The following is a 17,004-nucleotide window of genomic DNA, read 5'->3' as shown; positions in this document are numbered from 1 at the left end:
TCATCTCAGTCCTAAATGGCCGACCCCTTAGTCTGAGACTTTGACCCCTGATTCTAGACTCCCCAGCCAGGGGAAACATTCTCCCTGAATATACCCTGTCAAGTCCTGTAAGAATTTTGTATGTTTCAATGAGATCACCTCTCATTCTCCTAAACTCGAGAGAATATAGGCCTAGTCTACTCAATCTCTCCTCATAGGACAATCCCCCCATTCCAGGAAGCAGTCTGGTGAATCTTTGTTGCACTCCCTCTATGGCAAGTATATCCTTCCTCAGGTAAGAAGACCAAAACTGTACACAATACTGTGGGCTCATCTGGTTCTCATGCAGTAACAGTTGCCAAAATCTGTGGACATTAAGATAGGGAGGAGCTGCCTGATCTAGGACGATACTTTGAATATCTTGTGTTGTACACATGGTCCCCCTCGATCTTTGGGTTCCTCGCTGTGCTCTTGGTCCTTTCTAATAAACTAGTATCTTGCTCTTTATCAAATTGTAAGTTCAAGATATGCATCTGAAGCTTCTCGGTTATAACTTTTATTTCTACCGTAAACTTGAGCTCATCCAAAACTCTGCTGCCCGTGTCCTAATGCCAAGTCCCGTTCTCCCATCTCCCCTGTGCTCGCTGACCTACATTGGCTCCTGGTCTGGCAAGGCCTTGATCTAAAAATTCTCATCCTTGGTTTCAAATCCCTCCTTGGCCTTGCCCTTCCCTATCTCTGTAACCTCCTCCTGCCCTACAACCCCCCGAGATCTCTGCGCTCCTCCAATTCTGGCCTCTTGCACATCCCCGATTTTCATCGCTTCACAATTGCCGGCCGTGCCTTCAGCTGTCAAGGCCCTAAACTCTGGAATTCCCTCCATAAACCTCTCTCTCCTCTTTTAAGATGCTCATTAAAACCTACTTTTTTGACCAAGCTTTTGGTCACCTACTGTAATATCTCCTTATGTGGGTCGGTGTTAAATTTTGTTTGAGAATGCTCATGTGAAGCGCCTCGGGATGTTTTATTACGTTAAAGGTGCTGTATAAATAAAACTGTTATTGTTTATTGCTGAGATTTGATAATATTATTTGCTGATAATATTATTTATTGTCTTATAATACTCCTGTGAAGCGTCTTGGGACGTTTCACTTTGTTAAAGGTGCTATATAAATACAAGTTGTTATTGATGATAAGATAGAAGTTATACAGCACACAGTGCAAGCAAGCATGAGACAATACCATATTAAGTTTGGATGTTGTCTACAACTTTAGTGAACAGAGCAGAGCCACAGATCATCTCAATCTCCTACAAACAGCTTCTATGCTGCTAAATCATATAAGTCAGGATAACGCGTGCAGAATTGCAATTAATACTCTACATACTGGACGTGGAACTTTCTTGCTGTTTTCCAAAGCTCTATTTACGACACAGTGATCTGCTCTTACAACGTCCAGCTCGCCTGCTGCCTTCACGGAACCATGCACCCATCAATGGGCATCTTCAGAATGCAAGCTTTATGTACTGCTTTCATCATTGGGCCGATTATTGTTCCTCCACCCGCACACCCCCCCTCACCACCCCCCTCTCCCTCTCTCCCTCTCATGGGCCAGAAGCATTGCGACAGGTACAACAGTTAAGCAACAGAAAGTAATAAAACGTAACCGTGAGCAGAAATTAATAATACATAACCGTGAGCAGCTAACATCTACAAAATCAAACCTTTTGTTTACCATGATACCGTCACACGAATGAGTTGCATTTGAACACTCTCACTCACGTAAGCTTCCTATTTTTGTTTTGAGTTCAGGGTTCTGGCAATTTGACTCTCCGTGCTGCACGGCAAAAAATTAGCACGACCCTTGTCTTAAAGTTAAAAAATGCCAATCTGCAGCTCAGTGCACGAAGAGAAGAAACAGAACTAAATTGTTGCTTTTTTGGGTCTATTTTTAATGATCACAGCTAAGACGCTCAAGTCTCTGCATGTGATCTGTCTCTGATATTAACATTTTAAAATAAAATCTATTTCCCTCCAGTAATCTTTAGGTCATAGAATCATACAGCACAGAAGGAGGCCATTCGACCCATTGTGTCAGTGCCAGCTCTTTGAAAGAGCTATTCGATTAGTCCCACTCATCTCACTGTTTGTCCATAGTTAAGTCCCTCTGGTTTTGTTGAGCTTGTTGTGAATCACAGTAACAATCTACTGCTTTCTGCTTTTGCCACACTGCAAAGAATTTAACCCTTTGTTCATTCCAGAATAAAGAGAGAATGCTGACAGGGAAAGGAAAGCAATATTGGCAATGCTGCGAGTTTGAGGGTTTACTCCCAAAGGTAACCGTGCAGTTCACAAACTGCTGCTTTATTAGGATAGTTTGCAATAGCAGCTTCAGATCAGACGTTAAACTGGGTGTCTGCCCTTTCAGGTGGGTGTAAAAGATCCCATGACATTATTTCAAAAAAGAGCAGGGGAGTTCTCCCTTGATACGTCCTTACTATACAGTATAAATGCACACGAGGCACATGCTTGAGAGAAGGTCAGTCTGTGACCTGTCCTTTATTCCTTAGCACTCAAGTGATGGAAGTGGGTGGAGCTTCCCCTTTTATACCTGAAGGTCCAGGTTAGGAGTGTCTCCCACAAGTTCACCATCTAGTGGTCATTGTTCTCACAGTGTACAACTTAGGTCAGCTTATACATGGGTTACAATGCTGGTTGAATACATGACACCACCTCCCACCCAAAGTCTTATTGGGATCACAGGTTAAGTCTCTCTGGTGGTTTACGCTCTCTTGTAGAGGGCCTGAGTTGGGGCTCCGGTTGTTGGGCGCTGGCCTGAGTGTCTGCTGTTTGCGGTGCCTCAGGCCTGTCCGGACTGCCCACAGTGACTGGGCTCTCCTCCCTTTGGTTCCGGTGTTCAGTCACCTGTGGTGGAGTGAACTCTATATCGTGTTCTTCCTCTGCTTCTTCTATGGGGTTGCTGAACCTCCTTTTAGTTTGATCCACGTGTTTGCGGCAGATTTGTCCATTGGTAAGTTTAACTACCAGAATCCTATTTCCCTCTTTGACAATCACAGTGCCTGCGAGCCATTTGGGCCCTACAGCGTAGTTGAGGACAAAAACAGGGTCATTTACATCAATACATCGCGCCCTCGCATTCCTGTCATGGTAGTCATATTGTGACTGGCGCCTGCTCTCGACAATTTCTTTCATGGTGGGGTGTATAAGGCATAACCGGGTTTTGAGCATCCTTTTCATTAGCAGCTCTGCGGGTGGAACCCCTGTGAGCGAGTGTGGTCGGGATCTGTAGGCCAACAGGAGGCGTGATAAGCGGCATTGTAGGGAACCCCCTTGGATTCTGAGCATCCCCTATTTGATTATCTGCACTCCTTGTTCTGCCTGGCCGTTTGAGACCAGCTTGAACGGTGCCGTTCTGACATGGTTAATTCCATTGCCTGCCATGAAGTCCTGGAATTCAGTGCTTGTGAAGCACGGGCCATTGTCGCTGACCAAGATGTCCGGTAGACAGTGGGCGGCGAACATTGCCCGTAGACGTTCTACCATGGCAGAGGATGTGATTGAATTGAAAATGTCACACTTGATCCATTTGGAGTAGGCGTCTACTCCAACCAAAAACATTTTTCCCATGAAAGGAACTGCGTAATCCACATGGATGTGTGACCAAGGCTTGGCGGGCCATGGCCAGGGGCTAAGGGGGGCTTCCCTGGGCGCATTGCTCAGCTGGGCACACATGTTGCACCTGCGAACACAAAGTTCCAGATCTGCGTCTATCCCTGGCCACCAAACGTGTGACCTGGCAATTGCCTTCATCATGACAATGCCCGGGTGCTCATTGTGGAGTTCTCTGATGAACGCCTCTCTGCCCATCTCGGGCATGACTACGCGGTTTCCCCACAGTAGGCAATCGGCCTGAATCGAGAGTTCATCCCTGCGCCTGTGAAATGGTTTAAATTCCTCAGGGCATGCCCTGTACGTGGCTGCCCAGTGCCCAGTGCCACATTTCTTGACTAGAGACAATAGCGGGTTTCTATTTGTCCAGACTTTAATCTGACGGGCTGTCACGGGTGAGCCTTCACTTCCGAAAGCTTCAACAGCCATGACCTTCTCAGCAGCATGCTCGGTAGCCCCCTCAGTGGTGGCTAGTGGGAGCCTGCTGAGTGCATCGGCACAGTTTTCGGTGCCCGGTCTGTGCCGAATTGTATAGTCATAGGCGGCTAACGTGAGTGCCCACCTCTGTATGCGGGCCGATGCGTTTGCATTTATGGCCTTGTTGTCGGCCAAAAGGGACGTTAGGGATTTGTGATCTGTCTCCAACTCAAATTTCCTGCCAGACAGGTACTGGTGCATTTTCTTTACCGCATATACACATGCGAGCGCCTCCTTTTCTACCATCCCGTAGCCCCTTTCTGCCTGGGACAGACTTCTGGAGGCATAAGCTACCAGCTGTAACTGACCCTTGGCATTGACATGCTGAACACACACCCGACACCATAGGACGACGCATCGCACGTTAACACAAGTTTCTTACATGGGTCATATAGCGTTAACAGATTGTTGGAACATAACAAATTGTGTGCTCTATTAAAAGCCCTTTCCTGGCTGTCCCCCCAGACTGATTCGCGACCTTTGCGTAGGAGCACGTGTAGCGGCTCTAGCACCGTGCTCAATTTGAGAAGAAAGTTACCAAAATAGTTCAGGAGCCCCAGGAACGAAAGCAGCTCCGTCGTGTTACGGGGTCTGGGTGCTTTCTGGATCGCTTCCATCTTGGACGCAGTAGGGCTGATCCCGTCTGCTGCTACCCTCATCCTCTGGAATTCTACCTCTGGAGCTAGGAAGATGCACTTCACCTTTTTCAATCGCAGCCCTACCCGGTCCAGTCTGCGAAGCACCTCCTCCAGGTTGTGAAGGTGTTCTTCAGTATCGTAACCCGTAATGAGGATGTCGTCCTGAAAAACCACCGTCCCTGGAATCGACTTGAGGAGGCTTTCCATATTTCGTTGGAAAATCGCGGGGGCCGAGCGAATCCCGAACGGACATCTATTGTACTCAAACAACCCCTTGTGTGTCATGATGGTGGTCAGCTTCTTCGACTCACTCGCCAGCTCCTGGGTCATGTAAGCTGAGGTCAGGTCCAATTTTGAAAAAAGTTTGCCACCGAATAGCGTCGCAAAGAGGTCCTCTGCTCTCGGTAGCGGGTACTGGTCTTGGAGTGACACCGATTGATGGTGGCCTTGTAATCACCGCATATCCTGACCGACCCATTCGCCTTGAGCACCGGCACAATTGGGCTCGCCCAGTCACTGAATTCGACTGGCGAGATAATGCCTTCCCTCAACAGGCGGTCCAATTTGCCTTCTCTCTTTTCCCGCATCACGTACGGCACCACTCTGGCCTTGTGGTGTACTGGCCTGGTGTCCGGGTTTATGTGAATCACTACCTTGGCCCCCATGAAAGTGCCAATGCCGGGTTGAAATAAGGAGTCAAATTTGTCCAGGATCTGTGAGCATGATACTCGCTCCACAGAGGAAATTGCATTGACATCGCCCCATTTCCAGTTCATGACAGCAAGCCAACTCCTCCCCAGTAGTGCGGGACTGTCCCCCGGGACAACCCAGAGTGGCAACCTGCTCTCCGAATCTTTGTGGGTCACGACTACCGTGGCGCTGCCTAGCACCGGAATGATCTCCTTTGTGTATGTCCATAGCTGTGCGTCAATTGGCGATAATTTTGGCCTCCTGGCCTTGGACGCCCACAACTTTTCGAACTGTTTGATACCCATCAGGGACTGGCTGGCCCCCGTGTCTAACTCCATTGATACTGGGCTGCCATTGAGGAGCACTTTCATCATTATCGGTGGCGTCCTGGTGTATGAACTGTATATGTGCTCCACATGAATTCGCTGAACTTCAGCTTCCAGCGATTTCCCCCAGCATTCATTTCTGCAATTTCTGCAGGTATTTTGCTCATCTCTGCAAACTCCGGCTGAGTGTGTGCCTCCACGCCTCCAACATGAGTTGTTGTTGGAAACAAAAGGTCCCTTGCCAGTCGATCGTCCCTGACTGCCCCTGTGACTCTCCTTGAGTGCGCCATTAACAGGTGTTGATGGCCCCATTACTGGCCGCATTGTCCCTTGCAATGGCGTGAATCGCCGTTCAGCTTGCCATTGTCTCTGTCAAACTCCCCCTCTGGGTTCGACTACATGTTGGGACATGCCCGATTGCCCTTGTCTGCCTGGAGAACTGTGTGCTGCTTTAACAATGTTGAATCTCTGTCCCAACCATTCCTTAACGCAGTACCTCTCATCTGTTCTGCTAGTGGCCATGCTCGCGTGGTTTAAATCCCAGTTTCTCGTCGCCATTGATACGTCCTTACTACACAATATAAATGCACATGAGGCCCATGCTTGAGAGAAGGTCAGTCTGTGGCCTATCCTTTATTCCTTAGCATTCAAGTGATGGAAGTGGGTGAAGCTGCCCCTTTTATACATGAAGGTCCAGGTTAGGAGTGTCTCCCACAAGTTCACCACCTAGTGGCCAATGTTCTCACAGTGCACAACTTAGGTCAGATTTTACATGGGTTACAATGCTGATTGAATACATGACATCCCTGGTGTCCTGGGCGAATAATTATCCCTCAAACAACATCACTAAAAAATATATTATCTGGCCACTATCACTGAGCGCAAATTTGGCTGCCGCATGTCCTACATTACAAAAGTGGCTAAACTTCAAACTTGGCTGTAAAGCGCTTTGGGATGTCCTGAGGTTGTAAAAGGCGCTATATAAATGCAAGTTTTTCTTTCTTTAGACCAATAGTAAACTAAAAATAAAATTCTTACCATGACACATGTATATAGCAGAATATATGAGAAAGATTTAGTGCCAGTTCATTATTTTCCCTTAAAAACAGCTCAAGTTTGTTTCTTTAAAAAAAATACAAATTCCTTGATCGAGCATTGGGATATTACATCATCTGTACAGGTTACAAGTTACCTAAAACAATGCTATCACTTGAAGACTAGCCTGCATGATATGTGAAATCTACATGATCACAAGATTACAACATAAATAACCAATCTGGAAATCTTCCAGAACAAAATAGAAGCCATGCTCAAATTCTGTGGCCACTAAGTGATTCCACATGGAAATGTAGCCCTTTTATTTATGGTGCTGAAATATGCAACATGATCATTATGAGTTCAAACGTACAAAAAGCAAACAACAATGCTGGCAGCATTAGCACTATTTACATAACCCGTTCTCATGTGCACCTCTTCTATCGGATTTAATACTATACACATGGAAAGAACTGGCATCTGAGAATATATATGTCAGGCTCTTCTTGTTCATGGCTTGAAACTGTTCAGTAAGGTCTTTGTAGCTTCCCGGTCGATCTCACTTCCTCCTCCCACTCCCTCAACCAGCTAACTCCAAGAGACACGTGAAACCATTTCACAAGACACTAAAATTGAGTTGTCTGGGAAATAAATTATAGTTTTAGCTGTCCTCTAGACTAATGGGACAGTGTAATTCAGCAGGCTTTTTTGACTTGAGTCAGCATAATTTCCATGAACATCGGCCTACTCTATTTGATTGTGGCCTCTGCCCTCAGCAGGTAAACTAAATCCTTTCAGCTGAAAACTAATTTAACGGAACTGGTTTTTTGGAGCCAGAAAGCCTCGTTCTTTTACGTTAAGTGCCTCAATCCCAGTCAACACCGATCAGGATTTGGCAATAAATTGAAGAGGCTTTTCCTACAACCCCTGACCCTAACATCATTAGCAAATAACTTCCGAAAGGATGTAACAAGCCTTTCCCTTGAAAATAAAAACAGGTTTAAGCATTTAAGGGCAGCAAGTTCACTTCTGCACCACAATAGGTCCACAAAATAAATACAGATTGTTTGTGGGACTACACAATGAAAAGAGTCACATTCTGAAATGTTTTATTAAATCTTTCAGCTCGACACGATAAATGGCTCAGTGGGTAGCACTCTTGTCTCTAGGTCACCAGATCATGGGTTCAAGCGCTACTCCAGAGACTTGAGCTTAACATCTCAGCAGACACATCAGTGCAGTACTGAAAGAATGCTGCACTGTCTGAAGTGTTGTCTTTCGGATGAGACCTTAAACCGTGGCCCCGTCTGTCCTTCAGGTGGATGTAAAAGATCCCATGGCACTATTTCAAAGAGAGCAGAGGAGTTCTCTCCGGTGCCCTGGCCAATATTTATTCCTCAATCAACATCACTAAAACAGACTATCTGGTCATTATCGCATTGCTGTTTGTGGAAGCTTGCTGTGCATAAATTGGCTGCTGCATGTCCTACATTACAACAGTGACTGCACTCCAAAAATACTCCATTGGCTGTGAATTGCTTTGGGATGTCCTGAGGTTGTGAAAGGTTTTATATAAATGCAAGTTCTTTCTTTTTGCATGATTTGGTACTGAGCCATTCAGACTAGGGCAGGCTCAGATATAGTCTGTGCTGAGTTGACCAGTCTCAGTGAAGGCAGTGAGGAAATTTGGTGCCCTGGGCTAGAGAAAAGAATTCGGCGATAGTTCCCACTCCTAAATGTCTAAATGCCCAATGCATCTCTGCTGAAAAAGTACACGTGTGTAAGACATTTTAAAAATTCTCATTCTTATTTTCAAACCCCCTCCATGGCCTCGCCTCTCCCTGTCTCTCATCATCATCATCATCATAGGCAGCCCCTCGAAATCGAGGAAGACTTGCTTCCACTCTTAAAATGAGTCCTTATGTGGCTGAACAGTCCAATACGAGAGCCACAGTCCCTGTCACAGATGGGACAGACAATCATTGAGGGTAAGGTGGGGGGGGTGGGGGGACAGGTTTGCCACACATTCTTTCCGCTGCCTGCGCTTGTTTTCTGCATGCACTCGGTGATGAGACTCGATGCACTCAGCGTCCTCCCGGATGCACTTCCTCCACTTAGGGCGGTCTTTGACCAGGGACTCCCAGGTGTCAATGGGAATGTTGTACTTTATCAGGGAGGCTTTGAGGGTGTCCTTGTAACGTTTCCTCTGTCCACCTTTGGCTCGATTGCCCTGAAGGAGTTCCGAGTAGAGCACTTGCTTTGGGAGTCTCGTGTCTGGCATGCGAACAATGTGGCCTGCCCAGCGGAGCTGATCAAGTGTGGTCAGTGCTTCAATGCTGGAGATGTTGGCCTGGTCGAGGACGCTAATGTTGGTGCGCCTGTCCTCCCAGGGGATTTGTAGGATCTTGCAGAGACATCGTTGGTGGTATTTCTCCAGTGTCTTGAGGTGTCTACTGTACATGGTCCATGTCTGAGCCATACAGGAGGGCGGGTATTACTACAGCCCTGTAAACCATGAGCTTGGTGGTAGAATTGAAGGCCTGGTCTTCGAACACTCTTTTCCTCAGGCGGCCGAAGGCTGCACTGGCACACTGGAGGCGGTGTTGAATTTCGTCATCAATGTCTGCTCTTGTTGATAAGAGGCTCCCAAGGAATGGGAAATTGTCCACATTGTCCAGGGCCGCGCCGTGGATTTTGATGACTGGGGGACAGTGCTGTGCGGCGAGGACAGGCTGGTGGAGGGCCTTTATCTTACGGATGAGGCCCATGCTTTCATACGCCTCAGTAAATACGTCGACTATGTCCTGGAGTTCAGCCTCTATATGTGCCCAGATGCAGGCGTCATCCGCATACTGTAGCTCGACGACAGAGGCTGGGGTGGTCTTGGACCTGGCCTGGAGACGGTGAAGGTTGAACAGATTCCCACTGGTTCTGTAGTTTAGTTCCACTTCAGCGGAGAGCTTGTTGAGTATGGAGAGTGGCAGCAAGGAAGATCGAGAAGAGGGTTGGGGCGATGACGCAGCCCTGTTTGACCCCAGTCTGGACGTGGATTGGGTCTGTAATGGATCCGTTGGTAATGATCACGACCTGCATGTCATCATGGAGCAGGCGGAGGATGTTGACAAGCTTTTGGGGGCATCCGAAACGGAGGAGGACGCTCCATAGACCCTCGCGGTTGACAGTGTTAAAGGCCTTTGTAAGGTCGGAGAAGGCCATGTATAAGGGCTGGTGCTGTTCCCTGCATTTTTCCTGCAGCTGTCGTGCTGCAAAAATCATGTCCGTTTGCCCCGTAGGGGATGAAATCCGCATTGTGACTCCGGGAGGAGCTCCTCGGCCACGGGGAGAAGACGGTTGAGGAGGACTCTAGCGACAACTTTCCCAGTGGCTGATAGCAGGGAGATTCCTCTGTAGTTGCCGCAGTCGGACTTATCCCCCTTTTTAAAGATGGTCACGATCACTGCATCTCTGAGATCTCCCGGCATGCTCTCCTCCCTCCAGATGAGAAAGATGAGGTCATGTATTCGCACCAACAGTGCCTCTCCGCCATACTTCAGTGCCTCAGCGGGGATTCCATCCGCTCCCATAGCCTTGTTGTTCTTAAGTTGTCTTATGGCTTTTTCTACCTCGTGCGTTGTTGGGGTTTTACTAAGATAGTGGCGGGTAATATGCTGTGGGCTGGAGTCGAGAACACTCGAGTCAAAGGCAGAGTCTCGATTGAGGAGATCTTCGAAATGCTCCTTCCAGCAGGCCCTGACTGCCTCGGTGTCCTTGATGAGTGTTTCCCCATTCTTGGCCAGCAGTGGGGTGGTGCCTTGGGAATTTGGGCCGTCGGTGTCCTTGACTGCAGTGAAGAATCCTTGCACATCATGGCTGTCGGCCAGCTGCTGTATCTCCTGTGCTTTCTCCATCCACCACCTGTTCTTTCGGTCCCGGGTTTTTTGTTGAATCTCAGCCTTGAGCTGCCTGTAATGCTGCTTTGCTGCTCCCGAGTTGGGTTGTTGCTTAAGGCTCAGAAATGCTCTGCGCTTGCGATCTATTAGCTCTTGGATCTCCTGATCATTCTCATCAAACCAGTCCTGATGTTTCCTGGTTGAGTGACCGAGCGTCTCTTTGCAGGCACTGGTTATGGAGGCCGGGAGGGCAGACCAAGTGCTGTGGGCATTCTGTGTCTCGGGGTCATCAAGGCATGCCAGGTTAGCTGTGAGGCGCTGACCATATAGCTGGGTCTTTAAGTGCCCCGGCATTGACCTTTTTGCAGCACTGCTTCTGCTGCCCCCACCGCTTTGGGGCTGTGTTGATGTCAATGATGAATCGGATTGGGCGGTGATCCGTCCAGCAGTCGTCAGCTCCTGTCATGGCGCGGGTGATGCGCACATCCTTGCGATCCCTGGCTCGGATGATGATATAGTCGAGCAGGTGCCAGTGTTTGGAGCGAGGCCACGATGCCTTGTATTTGTCCCTCTGGCGGAACAAGGTGTTGGTGATGAAAAGTTCATGTTCTAGACATTTTGTCAGAAGTAGGGTACCGCTGGAGTTGGCTTTCCCTAGCCCCTCTCTGCCAGTCATGCCTCCCCAGAGGGCTGTGTCTTTGCCGACCCTGGCATTGAAATCACCGAGGGGGATCAGTTTGTCCTTTCAATCCCCGACCCTCGACAACGTCCAGCGAGCTAGGTGAGCATCTGACCAGGTGTTTGGGCCCCCAGCGGCATCCAGGCCTCTCCAAAGCGGCAACCGGATCCCCTCCAGTGGCGACAGCTGTGTTTCTCCTCCACAACGGCATTTGGGCCTCCTCCTCCTCCATGATGGCGGCTGGCCTTTCCTCCTCCTTCATAGACAACTGGGCCTCTACATCCCCACTGGTGTCCTGGCCTCTTCTGACTGGTGAGCATCATGGCTGTGACCTTCCACTCGGAACTCCAGTGGGCCATTGACCCTCCCAATGCCTGACCCCAACCAAACGTCGGACCACCTACCATCAAGGGCGCAACTCAGCGTCGAGCTTGCGGCCAAAGTCTCGCCGTAGGCAACTAGGCTCATACAGCAGTGCCCAGTCTCCAGTTATCTTGGACCCCCTGTGCCACTGGACCAAGACCTTGTTCAGCTAAGCCCGTGTGGTAACCGGTGTGTCACGGCCACCCCACGTTAAAAGAACTCACGCACAGACATCTTCCACTCCGTTAACATGAAGTTCGGGACCTGGAATGTCAGGACTCTCATGGACAACTCCAACCGCGACAGGTCAGAACGCCGCACCGCCATAGTTGCCCGGGAACTTAGATGCTTTGATATCGACATAGCCGCCCTGAGCGAGGCCCGGCGGGCAGGGGAAGGCCAGCTCAAGGAACAAAGTGGAGGTTACACCTTCTTCTGGAAAGGGAATCCAGAGGAAGAACGCCGCCTTCATGGTGTCGGCTTCGCCATAAGAACATAAGAACTTAAGAATTAGGAACAGGAGTAGGGCCATCTAGCCCCTCGAGCCTGCTCCGCCACTCAACAAGATCATGGCTGATCTGGCCGAGGACTCAGCTCCACTTACCCGCCCGCTCCCCATAACCCTTAATTCCCTTATTGGTTAAAAATCTATCGATCTGTGATTTGAATACATTCAATGAGCTAGCCTCAACTGCTTCTCTGGGCAGAGAATTCCACAGATTCACAATCCTCTGGGAGAAGAAATTCCTTCTCAACTCGGTTTTAAATTGGCTCCCCCGTACTTTGAGGCTGTGCCCCCTAGTTCTAGTCTCCCTGACCAGTGGAAACAACCTCTCTGCCTCTATCTTGTCTATCCCTTTCATTATTTTAAATGTTTCTAAAAGATCACCCCTCATTCTTCTGAACTCCAACGAGTAAAGACCCAGTCTACTCAATCTATCATCATAAGGTAACCCCCTCATCTCCGGAATCAGCCTCGTGAATCGTCTCTGTATCCCCTCCAAAGCTAGTATATCCTTCCTTAAGTAAGGTGACCAAAACTGCACGCAGTACTCCAGGTGCGGCCTCACCAATACCCTATACAGTTGCAGCAGGACCTCCCTGCTTTTGTACTCCATCCCTCTTGCAATGAAGGCCAACATTCCATTCACCTTCCTGGATTACCTGCTGCACCTGCAAACTAACTTTTCGGGATTCATGCACAAGGACCCCAGGTCCCTCTGCACTGCAGCATGTTGTAATTTCTCCCCATTCAAATAATATTCCCTTTTACTGTTTTTTTTTCCAAGGTGGATGACCTCACATTTTCCGACATTGTATTCCATCTGCCAAACCTTAGCCCATTTGCTTAACCTATCTAAATCTCTTTGCAGCCTCTCTGTGTCCTCTACACAACCCGCTTTCCCACTAATCTTTGTGTCATCTGCAAATTTTGTTACACTACACTCTGTCCCCTCTTCCAGGTCATCTATGTATATTGTAAACAGTTGTGGCCCCAGCACCGATCCCTGTGGAACACCACTAACCTTCAATTTCCAACCCGAAAAGGACCCATTTATCCCGACTCTCTGCTTTCTGTTAGCCAGCCAATTCTCTATCCATGCTAATACATTTCCTCTGACTCCGCGTACCTTTATTTTCTGCAGTAACCTTTTGTGTGGCACCTTATCGAATGCCTTTTGGAAATCTAAATATACCGCATCCATCGGTCCACCTCTATCCACCATGCTCGTTATATCCTCAAAGAATTCCAGTAAAGAACGAGCTAGTCGACCGCCTCAAAGAATCCCCCTGCGGGGTTAACGAACGCCTCATGACTCTTCGACTCTTATCCCGGCATCTCTATCTCTATAGCCTCCTTCAGCCCTACAACCCTCTGAGAGTTCTGCACTACTTCAATTCTGGCCTCTTGCGCGCCCCGATTTTAATCGCTCCACCATTAACGGCTGTGCCTTCAGCTAACTAGGCCCTAAGCTCTGGAATTCCCTCCCTAATCCTCTCCGCCTCTCTACCTCTCTCTTCTCCTTTAAGACACTCCTTAAAACCTACCACTGTGACCAATATCTCTTTATGTGGTTCGGTTTCAAATTTGGCTTGTTAATCGCGCCAGTGCAACACCTTGGATTGTTTTACAATTTTAAAGACACTACATAAATGTAAGTTATTGTTGAGGGCAGGGTTGAATTAGTTATTGAATAGCATGCTGACACTGAGGAGTAGATTTTCAGCTCTACCTGTAATAAAAGACGTGTGGTCTCTATAATGGGCAGCTGATCTACATCACCAGTTTTACTTCTGGGTGGTAAGGTAAAAATCTACACTGTAACCATCTATTAATCTCTGACTTGAATATACACAAGGGCTGAGCATCCACAGCACTCTGGGGTAGAGAATTCCAAAAGACGTAAGCCTAGATTCGCTAGAATTTAGAAGGATGAGAGAGCGATAGATTTTTGGATACTAAGGGAATCAAGCGATATGTAAGAAAAACATAACCACACAGTTAGACAATAGTTAAAAGTACCGCCAATACTTAAATAAAACTAATAAAAGCAGAAAATTGTGGAACCACTCAGCAGGGGAGACAGCATCTATGGAGAGAGAAACATAAACTTTTCAGGTCGATGACCTTTCATCTGAACTCAGTAGATACCTGACCAAAAACACAAAGGGAAACAGAAAGCAACGAAGGTAAATAAGATAAAAGAGACAAATGGAAATCCCGTCAGAGAACGTCTTCAAATTGGGCATTCCTGAAAGTGAAGTGGCAGTGAATTAAACACTTTAAAAAAAAAGCAAAATAATATGGATGCTGGAAATCTGAAATAAGAACCAAAAATGCTGGAAACACTCAACAGGTCAGGCAGCATCTGTGGAAGGAAACAAAGTCGACCTGATACGTTAGCTCTGTTTCTCTGCCTGATCTGCTGAGTATTTCCAGCTTTTTCTGCTTAACTACAAGTCAGTGTTATAGTCATTACCACATGTATAGCTGCAATGTCACACAAAGATCATGTGGCAATCTGCCCAGCTCCATGAGAAAAAAGCTTTCTTTGTCTAATTATTACAAATTCAGCATGAATACAATGATTAAAATTTATATTTCCAAATTAGAAACAGTGAGAATTTTGCATGAAATGGAAGAAAAACATTCTACTCAGTTGTTACTTTCTGCAGGCATCTTTCAAAATACTGCCGTTAAAAATTGACTTAAAGTATAAAATGTTAATTTTTATCACAGCATTTCACAAATGTGATAGCCAATACAGTGACTTTTTTTGGAAGTGCACATTGCTCATAATAACATCCAGCTTGTGTAAATGGGGAACTGTAGATTTGCTGTTAAAGCAGAGTCACCGCTAGCAAAGGAACATTTACTGAAGGACCACTGCAGCTGAGCCTCAGTCTTGGCTCTACAACACATAGAATTACATTGAATTTGCAGGACAAAAACAGACCATTCGGCCCAATTGGTCTCTGCCAGTGTTTATGTTCCACATGAGCCTCCTCCCGCTGTACTTCATCTAACCCCTGTGAGATATCGTGAATTGGAAGAAATTATTGGAGACAAAAAAAGTCTCTTCAGTCTGGTGTTAGAATAACTGGATACATGCTTAGAATCTGGTTATGTTTTTGATTCCCTGCGGATGTTATAACATTGAAGGATTCATTCCATGGTACAATAGCTAAAGCTACCTGAACAGCGTAAATAACTGGTAACAAACATCTGAAGGCCAAGTATTGCAGGTCTGAGTCCAACCTTGGGAGGATAGGCACAGGAGAGATAGTAGGATAGCATATGGACAGACTTTCAGAGAGTATAAACAGAAAAGACACGTGAAGAGGAGGGGTTTCACATAAGAGTTGAGACAAAGAACTCGATGAGCCATCGGGCACTCTGGTTTGGAAAGAGCTCTTCGAGGTTAAATGGTCCCGTCCATTATTTTACGCTAGGCCCACCCCTAAAAAAAGAATAAAAGAGATATCTAAAGAGCTTTTCGGGGCAGACGGTGCAGAGAAGAGCTGTTCGCACCATCAGCCATCTGTCCAATCGGGACCGATACCAGCTACTTGGCACGGCCGTATGTCTACTATGTCAATCCTGATTGTGTGTTGTGTTTAACTATATTTGAACTACTGCTCCGTAATAAAATACCTTATGACTTAACACCTTAATTTTGGGTAATTACCTATGACTCCTAAGAGCCTTTGGGTAATCTGTGTGTCACCTGTGACATGCAGGAAATCCATAACTTGAGGCCTGTCAACGTACGCGTTGACAGGCCATCTGCGGGGGCCTCGAAAAAGCAATCGCTGGCACAGAGCTGGGCTATTTGTCCAGCGACTGGCCAGCAATTGCCCACGCAAGTTTTACGGTTGATGCAAGTAGGCTAAGATCAGCTAAGCCTTAAATTAAACATTTTTATATTCAAAATTATACACGTACACTGTATTAAATGAGTTTATGCAAATATTGGCCAGATTACTTTTAATTATAAAATTATCAAAAAATTAAATTTTTATTGAGGTTGGTCAATGAAGGTACTTATGAATAAAATTACATTTTTGTAAATTGTATAATTATTAGATTTGGGGATTCCATTGCATGTTGTTCGAGGATTCCCTTTGTAAATGATTGAAATAGAATTCTGCTTATTGATTGGAGGACCGAACCCACGTGATCACAGGTACGTTTCCAAACTGCCTGCGTTCCTGGGATCCATGGGCCATTACGCTGCCCTCGAGACCTGAGACTGCAACCTTTCAAAGCCTAAGTGCCAGGAGGTACCTTCGTAATTGTTTCGCGGGTCGGAGGTGTACTCCGGAGATATGCCACTGACTGCAATTTCAGGGTCAACATCTCTGGTTTTCAATTCTATCCCTCTGGAAATAAACCCCAGTGCTTAGTTTGCTTTTTTTTATGTCCTTACTGCGTCGCTACTTTTAGTGATCTGTGCATCTGTAGCCGAAGATTCCTTTGCTCCTCTACTCCATTTAAACACTTATTTACCAAGGAAGATTAATCAAGGAAAGCATTATAGCATATAATTCTAATTATGTATCTCCTATGCTCAAAGAATAATGCAAACATTTTTAATATATAAATGAAATGAAAGTTTACCGTTTCTCTAGCCAGGTTTTTTTGCAACAAATCTTTATTCTATTTTATCCATGAAGGCTGATTGTCATAAACGTGTCTCGAGCCAAAAATATAAGAAACAACTGGAGTGAAATCGC

The 17,004-nt window shown here is 46.8% G+C and overlaps 1 protein-coding gene across 12 annotated transcripts in view; it reads right to left on the bottom strand.

Annotated features, from left to right (window-relative positions):
- Positions 1–17,004, bottom strand: part of znf516 (zinc finger protein 516) — a 309,840-nt gene that overhangs the window by 121,658 nt on the left and 171,178 nt on the right. The window lies entirely within an intron of this gene.

Source organism: Pristiophorus japonicus, chromosome 1, assembly GCF_044704955.1.
Source record: "Pristiophorus japonicus isolate sPriJap1 chromosome 1, sPriJap1.hap1, whole genome shotgun sequence".
NCBI lineage: Eukaryota > Metazoa > Chordata > Chondrichthyes > Pristiophoridae > Pristiophorus > Pristiophorus japonicus.
This window is presented reverse-complemented; position numbering and strand designations above follow the sequence as displayed.